The 18,960-nt window shown below is 40.4% G+C and overlaps 1 protein-coding gene across 5 annotated transcripts in view; it reads right to left on the minus strand.

The window, feature by feature from the left end:
* The window catches only part of PTPRA (protein tyrosine phosphatase receptor type A), a 171,567-nt gene that overhangs the window by 143,820 nt on the left and 8,787 nt on the right, over positions 1 to 18,960 (minus strand). Inside the window, exons 1-2 of one of the 5 annotated variants that reach the window (XM_054466626.2) lie at positions 16,729 to 17,422; positions 15,093 to 15,541 (exon numbers count right to left, since the gene is read on the minus strand). The exons of the other annotated variants lie outside the window; for them this stretch is intronic. The gene's annotated coding sequence lies outside the window, so the exon portion shown is untranslated. Of the gene's footprint in view, positions 1 to 15,092; positions 15,542 to 16,728; positions 17,423 to 18,960 lie in introns of those variants that run through there. 5 annotated transcript variants of the gene reach the window in all.

Below are 18,960 nucleotides of genomic sequence, written 5' to 3' on the forward strand. Positions count from 1 at the left end.
CCATCAATAGCAATGGCTGAAGCAACCTCTCTGTTCAAAGGAACTAAAAATACATTATTGTACATATCCTCCCTTCAGCTACCCACCCACCATTACAAGAGGAACTGACAGAGGGAAATGTAAAAGCTGTGTAAAGTTCAGCTGAGAGCAGTGCAGACTGTAATTTTCCTCAAGAAAAAAAAAAAAAAAGGCTGGGCGTGGTGGCTCGTGCCTGTAATCCCAGCAATTTGGGAGGCCGAAGAAGGTGGATCACAAGGTCAGGAGTTCGAGACCAGTCTGGCCAAGATGGTGAAACCCTGTCTCTACCAAAAATACAAAAATTAGCGGGGTGCGGTGTTGCGCGCCTATAATCCCAGCTACTCTGGAGGCTGAGGCAGGAGAATCACTTGAACTGGGAGGCAGAGGTTGCAGTGAGCCGAGATCGCGCCACTGCACTCTAGCCTGGGCAACAGAGCAAGACTCCACCTCAAAAAAAACCAAAACAAAAAACAAAATTAGGCTAGCTCCAACTGAATGATGTCTAGGGAGGTAACAATCAACTATTTCAGGGTCAGGGTAAATTTTTAAAATTTTGGAGAAGCTGTTAATTTTTTTTTTTTTTTTTTTTTTGAGATGGAGTTTCGCCCTTGTTGCTCCGGCTGGAGTGCAATGGCTCGATCTCGGGTCACTGCAACCTATGCCTCCTGAGTTCAAGCAATTCTCCTGCCTCAGCCTCCAAAGTAGCTGGGATTACAGGCACCTGACACCACGCCCAGCTAATTTTTTGTATTTTTAGTAGAGATGGGGTTTCACCATGTTGGTCAGGCTGGTCTCGAACTCCTGACTTCAGGTGATCCACCCGCCCCGGCCTCCCAAAGTGCTCGGATTACAGGCATGAGCCACCGCACCCACCTGAGAAGCTTTTCTTGATCACAGGTTATATTTTGTATTTCATTAAACTGCTATTTGAGGACTGGCATTATTTAATTAAACCACAGCAACAGAAAATTATGAATATCAAAACCACGCAAACTGAGTACTACCTATATGTAACAATGGCTCATGGAACTTGAAGGAGTGATCAGCCAGCTCATTCAGTGGGGCTGGGGGCAAGAAAATGGCCTACATAGTCAGGAGATTGTCACCAACAGGAAGGTAAGACAACGAGAGAGCCGAGCACAGTGGCACGTGCCTGTATGGTGGCCAGACACTCAGGAGTCTGAGGCGAGAGGATGGCTTGAGGCAACAGTAAGCTATAATCGTGTCACTGGGCTACCGCCTGGGTGACGGGGCAAGACCCCATCTAAAGAATTAATGAATGAATGAAAAAAAAAAAAGGAGAGGCAGATTTTTCATTTTGTTTTGTTTTTTTGAGATGGAGTCTCACTCTGTCGCCCAGGCTAGAGTGCAGTGGCGCTATCTCAGCTCACTGCAACCCCCACCTCCCGGGTTCAAACGATTCACCTGCCTCAGCCTCCTGAGTAGCTGAGATTACAGGCGACCACCACTACAACACCTGGCTAACTTTTGTACTTTTAGTAGAGATGCGGTTTCATCATGTTGGCCAGGCTGGTCTCGAACAACTGACCTTAAGTGATCTACCTGCCTTGGCCTCCCAAAGTGCTGAGATTACAGGCAAGAGCCACTGTACCTGGCCTCAGATTTTTCAATGTCAGAAAAGGGAAACACTAGAAGAAACCCTATTGTGTTGGACTAGAATTAAGAGTATTGGAATGAAATCATGGCTTTAATTATTTATAGGGAGATATAGATGTACATATAGATGTACACATGCATACATATCTATATAATCATTCTTGATATTCTGTAATTGATGATTTGGCATCTTGAAAGGATGGGCCAAATTAATGACCAAAGTTGTTTACATTCATACCATCTCTGTGTTTTTGAGGCTGCATAAAAATCATATTACAAACCGTCCAACCACAAATCTCAACATTTGTGTTTCTCTTTCTGCTCAATAGGGGATGTCCCACCTAACAACTTTCTAGCACTTTAACAACAAAAAAACTCACCCATCCTTTCCTCTGGTTCCTTCTGCCTCCTGACCCACCCTGGTGCTTCCCCATGTGGTCCTGCATAGTATGGTGCGCCTGCTGTTTCAGAAGAACTGTGAGTAACACATTTTCAATAATATTGGCCTCTCTGTGTCATTCATACCCATAAATTAAATTCCAGTATATTTTATTTATTTGTTTATTTTTTTAAGTCAGGGTCTCACTCTAACTCTAGCTAGGACTATAGGTGCGTGTCACCACGCCCGGCTACTTTTTGTATTTTTTGGTAGAGATGGGGTTTCACCGTGTTGGCCAAGCTGGTCTCGAACTCCTGATCTCAAGTGATCTGCCAGCCTTGCCTGCCTCCGCCTACCAAAGTGCTGGGATTACTCGGTACATTTTAAAACAATATCCTAGTTCTCTCCTCACATAGAGCCTAAAAGGAAGAACACCCCAGTAGAAAGAACATATCTAGTAGTGCACACATTTTATTTTCTAAGTACATTCACTAATAAAAGGAACCAGGGTTCCCTGATAAAATTATGGATTCCACTACTGAGATAACGAAAGTAAAGATGAGCCCAGAAACATATATTTTTTTTTTTTTGAGATGGAGTCTCGCCCTGTCATCCAGGCTGGAGTGCAGTGGCGCAATCTCAGCTCACTGCAACCTCCACCACCCAGGTTCAAGCAATTCTCCTGCCTCAGCCTCCCTAGTAGCTGGGACTACAGGCGTGTGCCACTACGCCCGGCTAATTTTTGTATTTTTAGTAGAGACAAGGTTTCACTATGTTGGCCAGGCTGGTCTCGAACTCCAGACCTCAGGTGACCCACCAGCCTCGGCCTCCCAGGGTGCTAGGATTACAGGCGTGAGCCACCTCGCCCAGCCCACAGAAAATCTTATAATTCCAAAAAGTAAGAAAAAAAGTGATCAAAGAATGATGGGGACATGGCCAGGCGTGGTGGCTCATGCCTGTAATCTCAGCACTTTGGGAGGCCAAGGCAGGCGGATCACCTGAGGTCAGGAGCTCGAGACCAGCCTGACCAACATGGTGAAATCCTGTCTCTACTAAAAACAGAAAAATTGCCAGGTGCGGTGGCTCACGCCTGTAATCCCAGTGCTTTGGGAGGCCAAGGTGGGCGGATCACAAGGTCAGGAGATCGAGACCATCCGGCTAACACAGTGAAACCCCATCTCTACTAAAAATACAAAAAAATTAGCCGGGCATGGTGGCGCATGCCTGGAAGCTGAGACAGGAGAATGGCGTGAACCCGAGAGGAGGAGCTTGCAGTGAGCCGAGATCACGCCACTGCACTCCAGCCTGGGCAACGGAGCGAGACTCTGTCTCAAAAAATAAAAAAAATAAAAACAAAAGTAGAAAAATTAGCCAGGTGTGGTGGCAGGTGCCTATAATCCCAGCTACTTGGGTGGCTGAGGCAGGAGGATCGCTTGAACCCGGGAGGTGGAGGTTGCAGTGAACAAAGACCATGCCATTGTACTCCAGCCTGGGCAACAAGAGCAAAACTCCGTCTCAAAAAAAAAAAGAATGATGGGGACATGGAAAAAGGACACAGGAGCCAGCTTGAAAGGGGTCCCACTGGCCAAATTTGGGACAATTTGAATATCAAAAAATACATGAAAAAGGAACAAAATAAGAATCAATGAGGCTGTGCTCATATGTTTAAAAGATTTTAAACAAACAAACAAAAACAAAAACCAGAGAGAGAAAGCTTTTCCTTAGAGTGAAATGGCAAGTGATTGGCTGTGCACAGTGGCTCAAGCCTGTGATCCCAGCACTTTGGGATGCTGAGGTAGGCAGATCATCTGAGGTCAAGAGTTCAAGACCAGCCTAGCCAACATGGTGAAACCCCATCTCAACTAAAAATACAAAAATTAGTAGGGCATGATGGCAGGTGCCTGTAACCCCAGCTACTCGGGAGGGTGAGGTGGCAGAATCACTTGAACCTGGGAGGCAGAGGTTGCAGTGAGACGAGATTGCGCCATTGCACTCCAGCCTGGGCGACAAAGCGAGACTCCGTCTAAAAAAAAAAAAAGAAATGCCAAGTGATGAATTCAGAAGAAATAATAAAATTTTTTCAATTTACCATCTAGCAACCACTATAATAACTGATTCAGGCACAAATCACCAATGGATGGTAAAACTAGCAAGCAAAAATTTGATGAGAAATAAGCTATTTATATAGTCTCAAAGCATCACCCCACAAAATGCATTATTACTTACTAACCAGTAAATATGAAATACCTCTAAACTAATTTTACAACAACTTGCCAGCCAATATCTTAATCAAGTGGTAAAATTAAGCATAACCAGTAATTGGACAAATTGACATGAACCTCTTGATATGATGCAGTGAGAAGAACACAATATCGTGTCTTTGGTATTCCTGCCACAAATGCATAACCTAAATCTATTCATAAGGAAACATCAGACTTACCCAAATTGTGGGACTTGCTACAAAATAATTCTCTACTCTTCAAAAATATCAGGATCACTAAGGAAAGACTGAGGAACTATTCCAGATTAAAAGAGATTGAACAGACATGACAACTAAACGCAAGGCATAATCCTGAATGGTCCCTGAATCAGAAATAAATGAAGGGGAAAGGGAAGAAGTTTTTCTGCTTTTGTTTTCTTGAGGGAATTTTGTTGGTTTCTGTTGTTTTGTTTTTGCTATAAAAGACACAATTGGAAGATCAGTGAAATTTGAGTAGGGTCTGTGAATTAGATAGCAGTATTATATCAATATTTATTTCCTGATTTTATAGGAGAGTATCCTTGTTTTCAGGAAACACGCCCTGATTTATGGGTAATACAGCATTATGTTTGCAACTTATTTCTCAAATGATTCAGAAAAATTACACAGATAGATGGGTAAAGTGAGAAAGAGAAGACGCAATTGTACAACATTAACAACCCGTGGAATCTGGGTAAACTAGGCCAAACAGCCAATAAATACCAACAATTTCCAAAGGACTGAAAGTGCATGTAGGCCATATTCTTTGTGTGTGTGTTTGTTTTGTTTTTTTTGTTTTCGAGATGGAGTCTCCCTCTGTTGCCCAGACTGGATTGCAGTGGCACTATCTCGGCTCACTGCAACCTCCACCTCCCGGGTTCAAGCGATTCTCCTGCCTCAGCCTCCCTAGTAGCTGGGATTACAGGCACCCACCACCATGCCCGGCTAAATTTTTTTTTGTATTTTTAGTAGAGACAGGGTTTCACCATGTTGGCCAGGCTGGTCTTCAACTGATGACCTCAAGTGATCCCCCTGCCTCAGCCTCCCAAAGTGCTGGGATTACAGGTGTGAGCCACCGTGCCCAGCCTATAGACCATATTCTTTAACCACAATGTATATAATCTATAAATCCATTACAAAAAGATAACTAGAAAAAAACCTATTTGAAAATAAAAGAGACACTTATAAATACATATGGGTCAAAGAAAAAAACAGAATGAAAATCAGAAAATAGTCTGATCTGTTATTGAAAAAACAACTGAACCAAAATATCAGTAATTTGACTCCATCAACATATAACATAAAAAAGACATTGTACATCATGATCAAGTTGTGCTGAAAATTAAAAATTGGTTAATAAGCCGGGTGCGGTAGCTCACACCTGTAATTCCAGCACTTTGGAAGGCCAAGGCAGGTGGATCACTTGAGGCAGGAGTTCAAGAACAGCCTGGCCAAGATGGGGAAACCCCATCTCCACTAAAACTTCAAAAATTAGCCAGACTAATTACAGGTGTTTGGTGGTGCACACCTGTAATCCCAGCTACTTGGGAGGCTGAGGCACGAGAACTGCTTGAACCCAGGAGGCTAAGTTTGCAGTGAGCCAGGATCGTGCCATTGCACTCCAGCCTGGGTGACAGAGCAAGACTCTGTCTCAAAAAAATAAAAATAAATAAAATACAGTTATCAACACTACAGTTGTTATGACAATCTTAAAATGAGGAACATCAATCCCTAGTCTGGAAGAGTTCAGGAGCCTTTAGCAATTACATGATATTTCAGCTGGGTCTAAAAGAATATGTAGTAGGCTGGGAATGGTGGCTCACACCTGTAATTCCAGCACTTATGCACTTTGGGAGGCTGAGGTGGGTGGATCACTTGATGTCAGGAGTTCGAGACCAGCCTGGCCAATATGGTGAAGCCCTGTCTCTACCAAAAATACAAAAATTAGCTGGGTGTGGTGGCGCATGCCTGTAGTCCCAGCTACTCAGGAGGCTGAGGCACGAGAATCACTTGAACCTGGGAGGCAGAGGTTGCAGTGAGCCAAGATTATACCACTGCACTCCAGCCTGCTGACAGATCAAGACTCTGTCTAAAATAAATAAATAAATAAATAAATAAATAAATAAATAAATAAAAAGTAATAGTATAGTTATTTAGGCTTTTGTTTAATGAATTCAGTTTCAAAGAGAAAGACAAACTACTTTTTTTTTGGGGGGTGACGGAGTCTCGCTCTGTTGCCCAGGCTCGAGTGCAGTGACGTGATCTCTGCTCACTGCAAGCTCCGCCTCCTGGGTTCACCCCATTCTCCTGCCTCAGCCTCCTGAGAAGGTGGGACTACAGGCGCCCGTCACCACACCCGGCCAATTTATTTGTATTTTTAGTAGAGATGGGGTTTCACTGTGTTAGCCGGGATGGGGTCTTGATTTCCTGACCTCGTGATCCACCCGCCTCGGCCTCCCAAAGTGCTGGGATTACAGGCGTGAGCCACCAGGCCCGGCCCTCAAACTAAATCTTATACGTACAATCTTTGACAGTCCTTTCACAGTTAAAGTGAAGATCACAAACTGGTAGCACAGTGGGCTAAAAAAAAAAAAAAAATTGGCCAGCACAGTGGCTCATGCCTATAATTCTAACACCTTGGGAGGCCAAGGCTGGAAGATCACTTGAGCCCATGAGTTCAAGACCAGCTCAAGCAACACAGCAAGACTCCATCTCTAAAAAAAACACACAAAAAACTGAAGTTGAACTCATTTAGACAGGCCTTGGAAACTCCAGTGTGGCACAGGACCCAACAGATTTACTTCTCTCATTCACACTGACTACATAGCCTTAAAAAACATATTTGAGTTTGGAACCCCTGACTCACTTAATGCCAAAAATAAGCAGGATTATGGGGGAGGAGAAGAGAAGGAAGAGGCATTTTCAAAACCTGCTGAGTTTTGAGGGCATTATAGAGGCTGAAAGTTTCTGGTTTTAATGTATTCTCCAGTTTTAAAATCAGAAAAGAAAATCTACAAAACTGGAAGACAAACACTGAACCAAACATTTCTGTATCAATAAACCTCATATAAAATTATTCTGCTGTTTGATTATATAATTATTATGTTCTATGGCAACCTACTGATGAAATACGGGAATACCAAAAATAATTAACTACTTTTCTCCATGTCATTATCTCCACCATATTAAAAAAAATTTCTTGAAAAAGATGCTATTGTTATTTTAATTACTCACATGAGACTGTTTCAAATTCTTAATTTTAGTTCTAGTAGAATGCTTATATATTTAATATGTGGTATAAATATTAATTATATAGTATAGTCTACTATATATATATCAAAATCTTTTGTAGGCAATATATCTGCAAGAAATAAGACACATCTAGAATAGACACACATAATCTTCAAAAGCAGTGTATACCATGCTTTTACATACTCTTTGGTCATTGGGTTAGAAGGTCATGTGCCAAGAAGGAAATGGTTCTGGGCTATCCTTCAAAAGGCAGAGTGAAAGATTTCCCAAGTAACATGAAGATTTTCATGAGCCATGGATAAGCAACAATAAACAACCATCTGACAATAAAAACAGATCCATATACCATTTTGGGAATGAAAATATAGCTAAGGATTAAATGTGATTAAATATATGATATATATGATATACCATATATACATGATGTATCATATAGATACATAATACATTAAGTACAGCTAAGATTAAATATTTCTAATCTAAACTGTCATCTAAATGTAAGAAATCTCCAGCTCTCTTAAATGTCCAGTTGATGTGCATAACTCCATCTGCCAGCCATGCTATCTGGCTGCTCTAAGGGACACATGGTATTCTTGCTGGAGTCATGTAGTTGATTATACTTTATACTCAGGTCATGTCGTCTCATTTAAAGGGAATACCAGTTCACTCTACAAAGCTATCAACTGTAATCTGTAAGCGTAAGATCTTTAGTATGGTTCTATTGGAGTAAATCTCTCATTCCTACTACAAACCAGGCACTGCATTAGCAGCTGGAGATATAAAACTGCAAAACAAACAAGTCCCATAAATCCCTGCCCTCAAAGAGCACCCAGTTTAATTGAGAAACAAACTAATACAACTTTGACATTCAAAGAAATGTTAACGAAAACCAAACTTTTCAAGTACCGTTGGATACTATTATGATTTATTATACAGAACACAATTAAGACAGAATTGACAGTGAGATTCCTTCAAATCCTGATAAATGTATAAAAACAGAATTAATGCTGGCTTCCTTCTGAATACCATTTTACACACAGAAAGTCTTAATCCCTTCAGGAGAGCTGTGGCCTACCTAAAGCAGAAAATAAAGACAGAATTAGATGCTAAGTGAGGCTTGGCTCACTGAACAGCTAAACCGAACTTAGTCCTGCTGCCACTAAACTCAACTGGGTAAATAAAGATGCTCCTTGCCCTACAATGGGGCTATATTCCAATATACCCACCATAAACTGAAAATATCGTTTAAGTAGGAAATGCATTTAATACATTTCACCTACCGAATGCCAGTTAGCCTAGCCTACCTTAAATGTGTTCAGAACACTTACATTAGCGTACAGTTGGGCAGAATCACCTGGCAACACAGTACACCATGGAGTATAGTCATTTACCCTCCTGATCACGTGGCTGACTGGGAGGTGTGGGTCAATGCTTCTGCCCAGCACAGTGAGAAATTGTCACACTGTATATCACTAGCCTGGGAAAAGATCAAATTTCAAAATTGGAACTACAATTTCTACTGAATATGTATATCACACCAGCTTTCCCACCATCATAGTATAAAAATAACAAGTTGAACCATCATAAATCAGGGACCATCTATAATGTGAATCCATGCTTCAGTAAATTACATACAGTTGGCCCTCTCTTTTTTTTTTTTTTTGAGACTGAGTCTCATTCTGTTGCCCAGGCTGGAGTGCTGTGGCAGGATCTTGGCTCACTGCAACCTCCCGGGTTCAAGCAATTGTCCTGCCTCAGCCTCCAGAATAGCTAGGATTACAGGCACCTGCCACCATGCCTGGCTAATTTTTGTATTTTTAGTAGAGACACGGTTTCACCATATTGGCCAGGCTGGTCTCAAGCTCCTGACCTCAGGCAATCCGCCCACCCCAGCCTCCCAAAGTGCTGGAATTACTGGTGTGAGCCACCGCGCCCAGCCCAGTTGACCCTCTCTATCTGTGGGTTGCATATCCACAGATCAAAAAAATAAATAAATAAAACCATAAAATAAGAAACAAATTTAAAAATACAGTATAACAGCTACTTACATAGTATTTGCATTGTTTTAGCCATATAGGTAATCTGGAGATTATTTAGGGCCTATAAAGTACACAGGAGGATGTGCATAGGTTACATGCAAATATGCCATTTTATGTAAGGCACCTGAGTATCCCCGGATTTTGATCTCCATGGGGGATCCTGGAATCAATCACCTGAAGATATTAAGAGACAACTGCATTACTATACCTTTTGGACAATCAGGATTCTTCTGAGACTATAAATGTTTAATCTACACATGCCAATGTGTGAATTATCATATGATATAAGTGTATGAATTATCATACAATAAGTAACTTGACAGATATAAGCATAGAATCTATACTGGGTCAGACTTGTAGTAGTCAGTAAGGAAACGCTGACTGGAGGAGCTGATTTCTATCTGATAAATTATAATGTCAAGTAAGAAGGAGGGAGGTGGGCAGTCCAACCAAAGACAGAGAGCAAGAAAGAGCACAGCACCACCAAGGATCAAGCGGTTGTGGGCTCAGAGAAGATAAGGCTACCAACGTTAAGAGGAGTTGGATCATGAGGGCCTGCTCTGTTAAGGAGTTTGGATTTTATTCACAGAATCTTAAGTTGGGAAGTTAAAGAGATCATTTTTGGCAGCCATCTAATCAATGAGTTGGAATAAGAAACTAATAATGAGTAGACAACAAGGGAACCTGCAGCAGCCATCTAGGTGGGAAGCAGCCTGAATTAAGGGATAGGAGAAATGGTGGAAAATAGGCAAATTTGAGAAATGTTACAGATGTAAAACAGATAGGAACAGATTACCAACCAGATGAACAACATCCAAGTTTCCAGTTTGGGTCACTGTGTTGTGCCATTCATCAAGATAGAGATTATAAAAATAACACACTGAAAAGGAAGATGAGTCACTTCTGAGACTGTTGTAGATACCTGGGAGATAGCCCAATGGAGACCAGTAGGCTGTTGGCTGTCATCCAGATGGGTTCTGAGGACAAAGTTTCTCCTAATTAGCAAGGAAGCTGAAACCATGGACATGTGCTTCCAGGAAGAACGTGTAGAATCAATACAAGAAGGCCAGAGATGGAATCTTTGGTAACTCAAACAAGGAGTGGTCAAAGAAGAGGGGCCTAGGGAACTGAGGAGTGGCCACAAAGATAGAAAGAGGAAAACCAGGAGAATGTGTCACATAACTCACGGAAAGATAGTTCAGGGAATAAAGACTGTAAAGTTGATCACATTTGCTCAGCGTTTTTCTCTCTTCCCTCTCCCATCCTTTTCACACTCTCCCCTGTTAAAATCAGACAGGTAAAAAGTTATTCTGTGATAATTCAAATAATGCTACACTGTGCCCCAAATCAACTACTAGGGAGGGAAGACAGAGAATCAAGATCATTATATTTTCTAACATTTATTAAAGATTTACTATGTGCTAAGAACTGTGCTAAGCATTTACCACACTCTATCTAATGCTTAAAACAAACAAATACATAGAGTACTACAGCTGAACCCATTTACTAGGTGACAAAAGTGAGTCTCAGAAGAGCTAAGTATTTTGCCCAAGTTCACAAAAAGCATGGCACGCATGGAATATGAACCCTAGTCCATCCAACACCCAAAATTAAAATAACTGTAGGGCCTGACAAGGAATATATAAAAGAAACACAAAATCCAATTTGACCAGGAAAAAAAAATTGATTGAAGGGTTATTTTTGAAGAAAAGGCCAGGCATGGTGGCTTATGCCTATAATCCCAGCACTTGGGCAGGCTGAGGCGTGAGGACTGTTTGAGTCCAGGAATTTGAGATCATCCTAGGCTCTTAGTGAGGCCTCATCTCTACAAAAAAAAAAAAAAAAAAAAAAAAAATCAAAAAATTAGCTGGGCATGATGATGTACACCTGTGGTCCCAGCTACTTACTCAGGAGGCTGAGACAGGAGGATTGCTTGAGCCCAGGAGGTCAAGGCTGCAGTGAGCCGTGATTGCACCACTGCACACCAGCATGGACAACCTACCAAGACCCTGTCTCAAAAAAAGGTATGGGGGGGTTGCAAAACAAACTCTGAACATGGATTCCCCCTTTGATGTCACATTCAGGACTCTTAACATAAGGAAGGGCACAGCATCTCTTGAGTAGAATTATCCTGGAAACACAGAGCCCTTAGTTCCCTTTCCCAGTCTCAAATCTCTGACCAATAATAACTGTATCATGATTCTGTATTTTTAATCTGATAACCATGGCTTTCTGAGATGATAAAACTGTCCTCCTTAATTGGGTAAGTGGCATCACAACCCCAGAAAGAAAAGACATGAGCAATAAAATGAGGTATGGTATATCAAACTCATGGTACTACTAGTACTTTTGCGTTAAGTTTAGGATATGTGTTTTTTAAATGTTGGTAATTCAGATTCAGCTAATGAAAAAAGAATTGGAAGTCTTAACCGAAACCTGTTTTACTACATTTACAAATTTAATTTCTTAGTATCACAGACTGCCCAAGAGCTTAAGAAGATTCTGTTTAAGGTGGTAACTCTGACCTGTCAAGGACTGACTGTGCCTGACAGACTGACTGTGTAAATGTGTTTTAAACATCTAAGGAAATTTAATTCACTAAGTAAGGGGCCTGGAGCAATTAAATCTGTTAAACTTATATTAACTTAATTGACAAGTAGGTGAAAATTACTGTTCTTATTTCTATACAAAATGCCTACGCTTACAAGTACAATAACAAGACTAAAAGAAAACTGGGTTTTAAATTTACCACTTTAATACATATTAATTTAAAGCCCAAATAATTTTAAAATAGTCCTTCTGTACACAAAAGCCCTTTTCCCACATCAAAAAACTTGACACATATAACTGAGCTGCTCTATTAACCACTACTTGCTCAACAAAAGCCCTCTTCAAAGTAGAACCTTTGAAAACTTACCAAGTACAACTGGATAAGTATGGATGGTTTAAGTAATCTCTCCCACTAACATTGGGGAAACTGAATTGAGCTCCACTTAAGATCCCACCCAAAGGTAAGAACATCTCATCTCAATCTGCTATAACATTCACCCCTTTTGATAAACATATAACTCTCCTGTCTTCCCTTATTGTTACTTGAAATACCAAACTTAAGTAACTTACATTTTATGGGCATGTAGTATTTCAGGATGGTTTCACAAGTATTGCTCATAGTACTTGTGGATGCCTATGGAAAGGGAAAGCTGGAAGGCAGGGGGAGAGAAAACTACCTTTTACTATATATACTATATATACTTTTAGAACTATTAACATGCACACATATTATTCAAATATATACATAATTTTAAATTAAGCAAAATTTTGAGACAAACACTAACAAACCTTTTTTTTTTTTAAATGCTTTTTCTTTTTGAGACAGGGGTCTCACTCTGTTGCCCAGGCTGGAGTGCTGTGGTATGTTCACTGCAGCCTTGACCTCCTGGGCTTAAGCAATCCTCCCACCTCAGCCTCCCAAGTAGCTAGGACTATGGGTGCATGCCATTACACCTGGCTAGCTTTTATTCTTCTGTAGAAGCAGGGTCTCACTATGTTGCCCAGGCTGGTCTCAAACTCCTGGGCTCAAGTGATCCTCCTATGTTGGCCTCCGAAAGTGCTAGGATTACAGGCGTGAGCCACCACACCTAGCCTGAAAATGCATTTTCAAACTTACGTCTTCCCCACCATGTCAGTCATATTGGGAATCACTGATTTAGGGGTTCACAACTGCTGCTGATGGCACTACTGCTCACTGGGCATGAAATACAGGAAGAAAAGGGGTTTTCTTTGTCTTCCACCAGCTGGTGGCAAGAACTTAGCCCAGGTATAGTCTCCTTGAGGTTCTTCTATTTCTCATCTGTGTTTGAGGGCTTTGAGGGACCATTCTAGCTAACACCCCAAACTGGGGAGAGAGAAATACTGGCTGGAAATCACTGTGAAATCTGTCCCTGTTAACAAAGTGGGCAGGCCCAAGAGGTAAGAGGCACTGGAAGGCAGTGATCTCACAGACAGCGTGAGCAGAGGCACTGAGTCAGGGACATTCACATCACTGGGGACATGGGGACTAGGAGAGCAGAAGTATCCCCGTAAAATCTTGGGCCTCCAGTTCCTTTTAGACAGTAAAAGTCCTGGAACTATCCCACACTGCTCTGGTAACAGTGCTGCTAACATTATCAAAAGAAGACATTCTCTTTATTAATGGTAGTATCAATGCATTTACAATATTGTAATAAGCCACTTGTCAACCAATATTTGAAAACTAGTTGCTTGTTAAGCTATTTGTCAATCAATATTTAAGAACTACTTGCACAATTCACAGGGGCCAGGTTTCAACTTCTTCCCACACACAAAAGCTCAGTTCATTAACTAGCAATCATCTCTTCCAAAAAGCCAGAAATCTAGAACCCTAATGCCTCTACTGCTTAAATCATACTTGTCCATGCATCTCCATCCCTATCACCACTCCTCCCACTCTAAGCCAATCCAGAGCACCATCATCACTGGCCACATTTGCTCTAATAAACACCAAATAAGTCTCTGTACCCTGCCCAGTCCATTCTCCACAAACAAACCTTTTATTGCACATCCACCAATAAATAAGTGACAAACCTTTTGACTGCACATCCACCAATAAGTAAGAGTATACATCCCCAACACATGTTCATTTATAAACAGAACGCAGGTACTAATACCTATAAATACTACAAAACATTTCAAATGAAATAAATAATGATCACAATAATAGTACTCCCATCAATTAAAATAGTAACATAAAACCCATCTTAAAAATATTTTAGTGTGATCCATATGATTAAATATTTCTCATTATGTTTGAAAAATCTCATTTTAATATTTTATGATAGAGCAATTTAAAAGTCTGATTCCAAGTCAATCCTTGGTTTTAACGCTATTATAACCAAAAAGAAACATGAATCCAAAGGAAGAAGCACTATGACTGTGTTTACTAAATTGTGATAATCATTTTTTCACCCCCATTATACAAATATTTCCTTTTAAATATGGCTAGCAAATATCCATCTTCTGTGATATACTTTTGAAAATTAATCAAAGATACTACATTTGTTTATTTCTTTTTCTTTTTTTTCTTTTCCTTTTTTTTTTTTGAGACAGAGTTTCACTCTTGTTGCCCAGGCTGGAGTACAATGGTGCGATCTCGGCTCAGGGCAACCTCCACCTCCCGGGTTAAAGCAATTCTCCTGCCTCAGCCTCCCGAATAGCTGGGATTACAGGTATGCACCACCATGCCCAGCTAATTTTGTATTTTTTTTTTTTTTCGTAGAGACGGGGTTTCTCCATGTTGGTCAGGCTAGTCTTGAACTCCCAACCTCAGGTGATCCGCCCACCTCGGCCTCCCAAAGTGCTGGGATTACTGGTGTGAGTCACCGTGCCCGGCCACATTTTTCTATTTCTAACAAATGGACTTGAAATTCACTAAAACTCTTCCCTTACAGTGGTTTCTCTTTTAATTTTTTACTATGGGAATTCTCAAACATATACAACAGTAGAGAAAATACTATAATAAACTCTTATATACCTATTATCCAGCTTCAATAATTATCAACGTATGGCAATTCTTGTCTTGTCTGTAATCCTCCAAACATGCTGAATTATTTTAAAGCAAATTCCAGATATCAACATCATTTCATCCAAAATACTTCAGTACTTATCTGTAAGAGAAAGGAGTCTTTCTTTTTAATGTAACCATACTACTATAATAATACCTTTAAAAAATTAAAATTGTTTAAAAATCATCTAATATACAAGTGGTTTTCAAATTTAAATTACTCCCAATGGGCTCATAAATAACTTTTTACAGTTGGTTTGCATGAAACAGGATCCAAACAAGATCTATACTTATGTTCAATTAATATGTTTCAAGTCTTTTTTATTTTTTCCAAGACAGAGTCTTGCTCTGTTGCCCACGGTGGAGTGCGGTGGCATGATCTCACTGCAACCTCCGCCTCCCGGGTTCAAGCAATTCTCCTGCCTCAGCCTCCCGAGTAGCTGGGATTATAGGTGCGCGCCACCATGTCCGGCTAATTTTTGTATTTTTAGTAGAGACGGTGTTTCACCATGTTGGTCAGGCTGTTCTCGAACTCCTGACCTCATGATCCGCCCACCTCGGCCTCCCAAAGTGCTGGGATTACAGGCGTGGGCCACCATGCCCAGCCTCAAGTCTTTTTTAATCTGTAGCAGTTCGTCTACTTTTTTTTTCTTGCCATTCATTTGAAGTAAATGGGTTCATTTGTCCTATAATATTCTTCACATTCTAAATTTGCCAATTGTATCCTATAAACCGGTAATCAGATCTACACTAATCAGAGGAAGGTTTGACTCTGTTTGTTGGGGCAAGCAAGACTACTTCATGAATGATATGTTCTTCCCAGTATCACATAGAAAGAATATAAAATTTGGTTGTCCCAATTTTAGAGATGTTATGATTGATCAGAAGATTGTCAGACTGATCCCTTTATTATAAAGTTCCCTAATGGTTTTAACAGCCACTGGTGATCAATGCCTAGATTCTTTATTTCATTAGATCATCTGGAAATGTTTTTAGAAACACATTTGGAGATTTTTATCAGGTTACAAAATTGTTTCTAAGTTTTTCATGTGTAAAATTATGAGAATTTTATAGATGCAACAAAATCACAGTGAGATCATGAGTCATTAAGGAAATGCAAATTAAAACATAATGCAATACCACTTTACACCTACTAGGATGGCTACAGTTAAAACAAACAATAACAAGTGTTGACAAGGATATGGAGAAACTGATACACTCATACGCTGTTGCTGGGATTGTAAAAAGGTGCAGGCTTTCTTTTTGTTCCTCAACAAAGTTAGTGGTTCCTCAAACCGGGTGCAGTGGCTTGCGCCTGTAATCCCAGCACTTTGGGAGGCCGAGGCGGGCAGATCACGAGGTCGAGACCATCCTGGCTAACACTGTGAAATCCCGTCTCTACTAAAAATACAAAAAATTAGCCGGACGTGGTGGCGGGAGCCTGTAGTCCCAGCTACTAGGGAGGCTGAGGCAGGAGAATGGCGTGAACCCGGGAGGCGGAGCTTGCAGTGAGCCAAAATCGTGCCACTGCACTCCAGCCTGGGCGAGAGAGCGAGACTCCGTCTCAAAAAAAACAAAACAAAACAAAACAAAAAAACATAGTTACCATTTGACTCAGCAATTCCACTCCTAGATCTATCCAAAAGGGTATGTCCACGCAAAAACCTGAACACACAACCCACAGATGGGAAAAAATATTTACAAATCGTATATCTGATATGGGACTTATAACTAAAAATATATAAGTAACTCAATAATAAAAAGAGCATTAACTAAATTTTAAAATGAGCCAAGTATCTGAATAGACACTTCCCCAAAGAACATACACGAACGGCCAACAGCACATGAAAAGATGCACATCACAAATCATCATGGAAATGCAAATAATAACCACAATGAGATACAACTTCACACCCACTAAGATGGCTATAATCAAAAAGAGAGTAACAAATGTTGGCAAAGATGGGAGACACTGGGACCCCTAAGCATTGCTGGGAGAAACTGGACCCCTATTGAATTGCTGCTGGAACCCTTGTGAGTTGCTACTGGGAATGGGTAGTCACTTTAGAAAACAGTTTGACAGCCCCTCAAAGTTAGTCACCATTTAACCCAGCAATCCTACTCCTAGGTGTATATATATATATCCAAGAGAAATTAAAACCTATGACCACAAAAATTTATACATGAATATTCATAGCAGCATTATTCATAAAGCCAAAAAGTAGAAACAAATAAATGTCCATTAATTGATGAACCAGTTAGCCAAATGTCGTATATCAATATAATGGAATATTATTCAGCCATAAGAAGGAATGAAGTACTGATACATGGTACTTCATGAAGTACTGATACATGGTACTGATACATGGTACTTCTGAACCCCAGAAACATTATGCTAAGTAAAAGAAGCCAGCTACAAAAGGTCACATATTGTATGATTTCATTTATATGAAATGTCCAGAATAAGCAAATCCAAAGAAACAGGAAGATTAGTAGTTGCCAGGAACTAGAGGGAGGAGAGAATGAGAAGTGAGGCTAACAGGTGCAGGGTCTCTTGTTGGGGTGATGAAATGTTCTTAAACTAGACAGTGGCAAAAGCTGCACAACTCAATGCATACACTAAAAACCACAGAACTATACACTTTAAAAGGGAGAATTTTATAATATGTAAGTTATAGCTTATAATGATTACGTGTAAAAAAAATTACAACGAGGAAAATGCTCTACCATTGCACATTTCTTTCTAAGAAAAGTAGTTCCTTTCTCATTCACTATTTAAATAATACTTTTACTTGAAGAGACAGATTAAGATATTATTTTTTCAAATGATATTTGCTAGGTTCAGGTTGAGTATTCCTTATCTGAAATGCTTGGGACCAGAAGTGTTTCAGATTTCAGGTATTTTTCAGATTTTGTAATATTTGCATTATTCCTACCGGTTGCAAAATTAGCTGGGCATGGTGGTGCATGCCTGTAGTCCCAGCTACTCAGGAGGCTGAGGTGGGAGGATCACCCAGGCCCAGGAGGTCAAGGCTGCAATGAGCCATGATCATGCCACTGCACTCCAGCCTGGGCTACATACAGAGTGAGAACCTGTCTCAAAAAAAAAAAAAAAAAGTGTTGGATCTGGGAGCCTTTTGGATTTCATATTAGGATTACTCAAACTGTAGCCTCTTATCATAACAAAAAGTTGGCATTTTTTTAAAAAAAGAAAAATGCAAAACTCATCAACAACTCTACCACAAGATAATTAACAAATAAGAGGACTCAACAGCCTGCCCATAGAGAAGTAATGAATGAATTTCATTCTCCTGTTCAGTCAAAGCAGCTGTTCCATTAATTTACATTCACTCTATTATTCCATATAGTAATGTTCTTATGAAGGCAATCATTTACTATTAAGAATATGTCTTCTCCAGTACAACTTTCCTCTAGTCACTCACAAAAGAAGTGGTCCTTATTCTTGGATGTAACTATTAAAAGGTAATCTAGGCCTGGCACAGTTGGCACGGTGGCTCATGCCTGTAATCCTAGCACTTTGGGAGGTCTTTTGGCAGGTGGATTGCTTGAGCCAGGAGTTCGAGGCCAGCCTGGGCAACATAGTGAGACCTCATCTCTCCTAAAAATAAAAAATAAAAAAAATAGGTATGGTGGTGCATGCCTGTGGTCCCGGCTACTTGGGAGGCTGAGTTAGGATGATCACTTGAGACTGGGAGGTCAATGCTGCAGTGAACCATGATGGTGCCACTGCACTCCAGCCTGGGTGACAGAACAAAACTGTCTCAAAAAAAAAAAAAAAAAAGGAAAGAAAAGAAAAAAAAGAGAATCTAGCAATACT

This window comes from Pongo pygmaeus, chromosome 21 (assembly GCF_028885625.2).
Source record: "Pongo pygmaeus isolate AG05252 chromosome 21, NHGRI_mPonPyg2-v2.0_pri, whole genome shotgun sequence".
NCBI classification, from domain to species: Eukaryota; Metazoa; Chordata; class Mammalia; order Primates; family Hominidae; genus Pongo; species Pongo pygmaeus.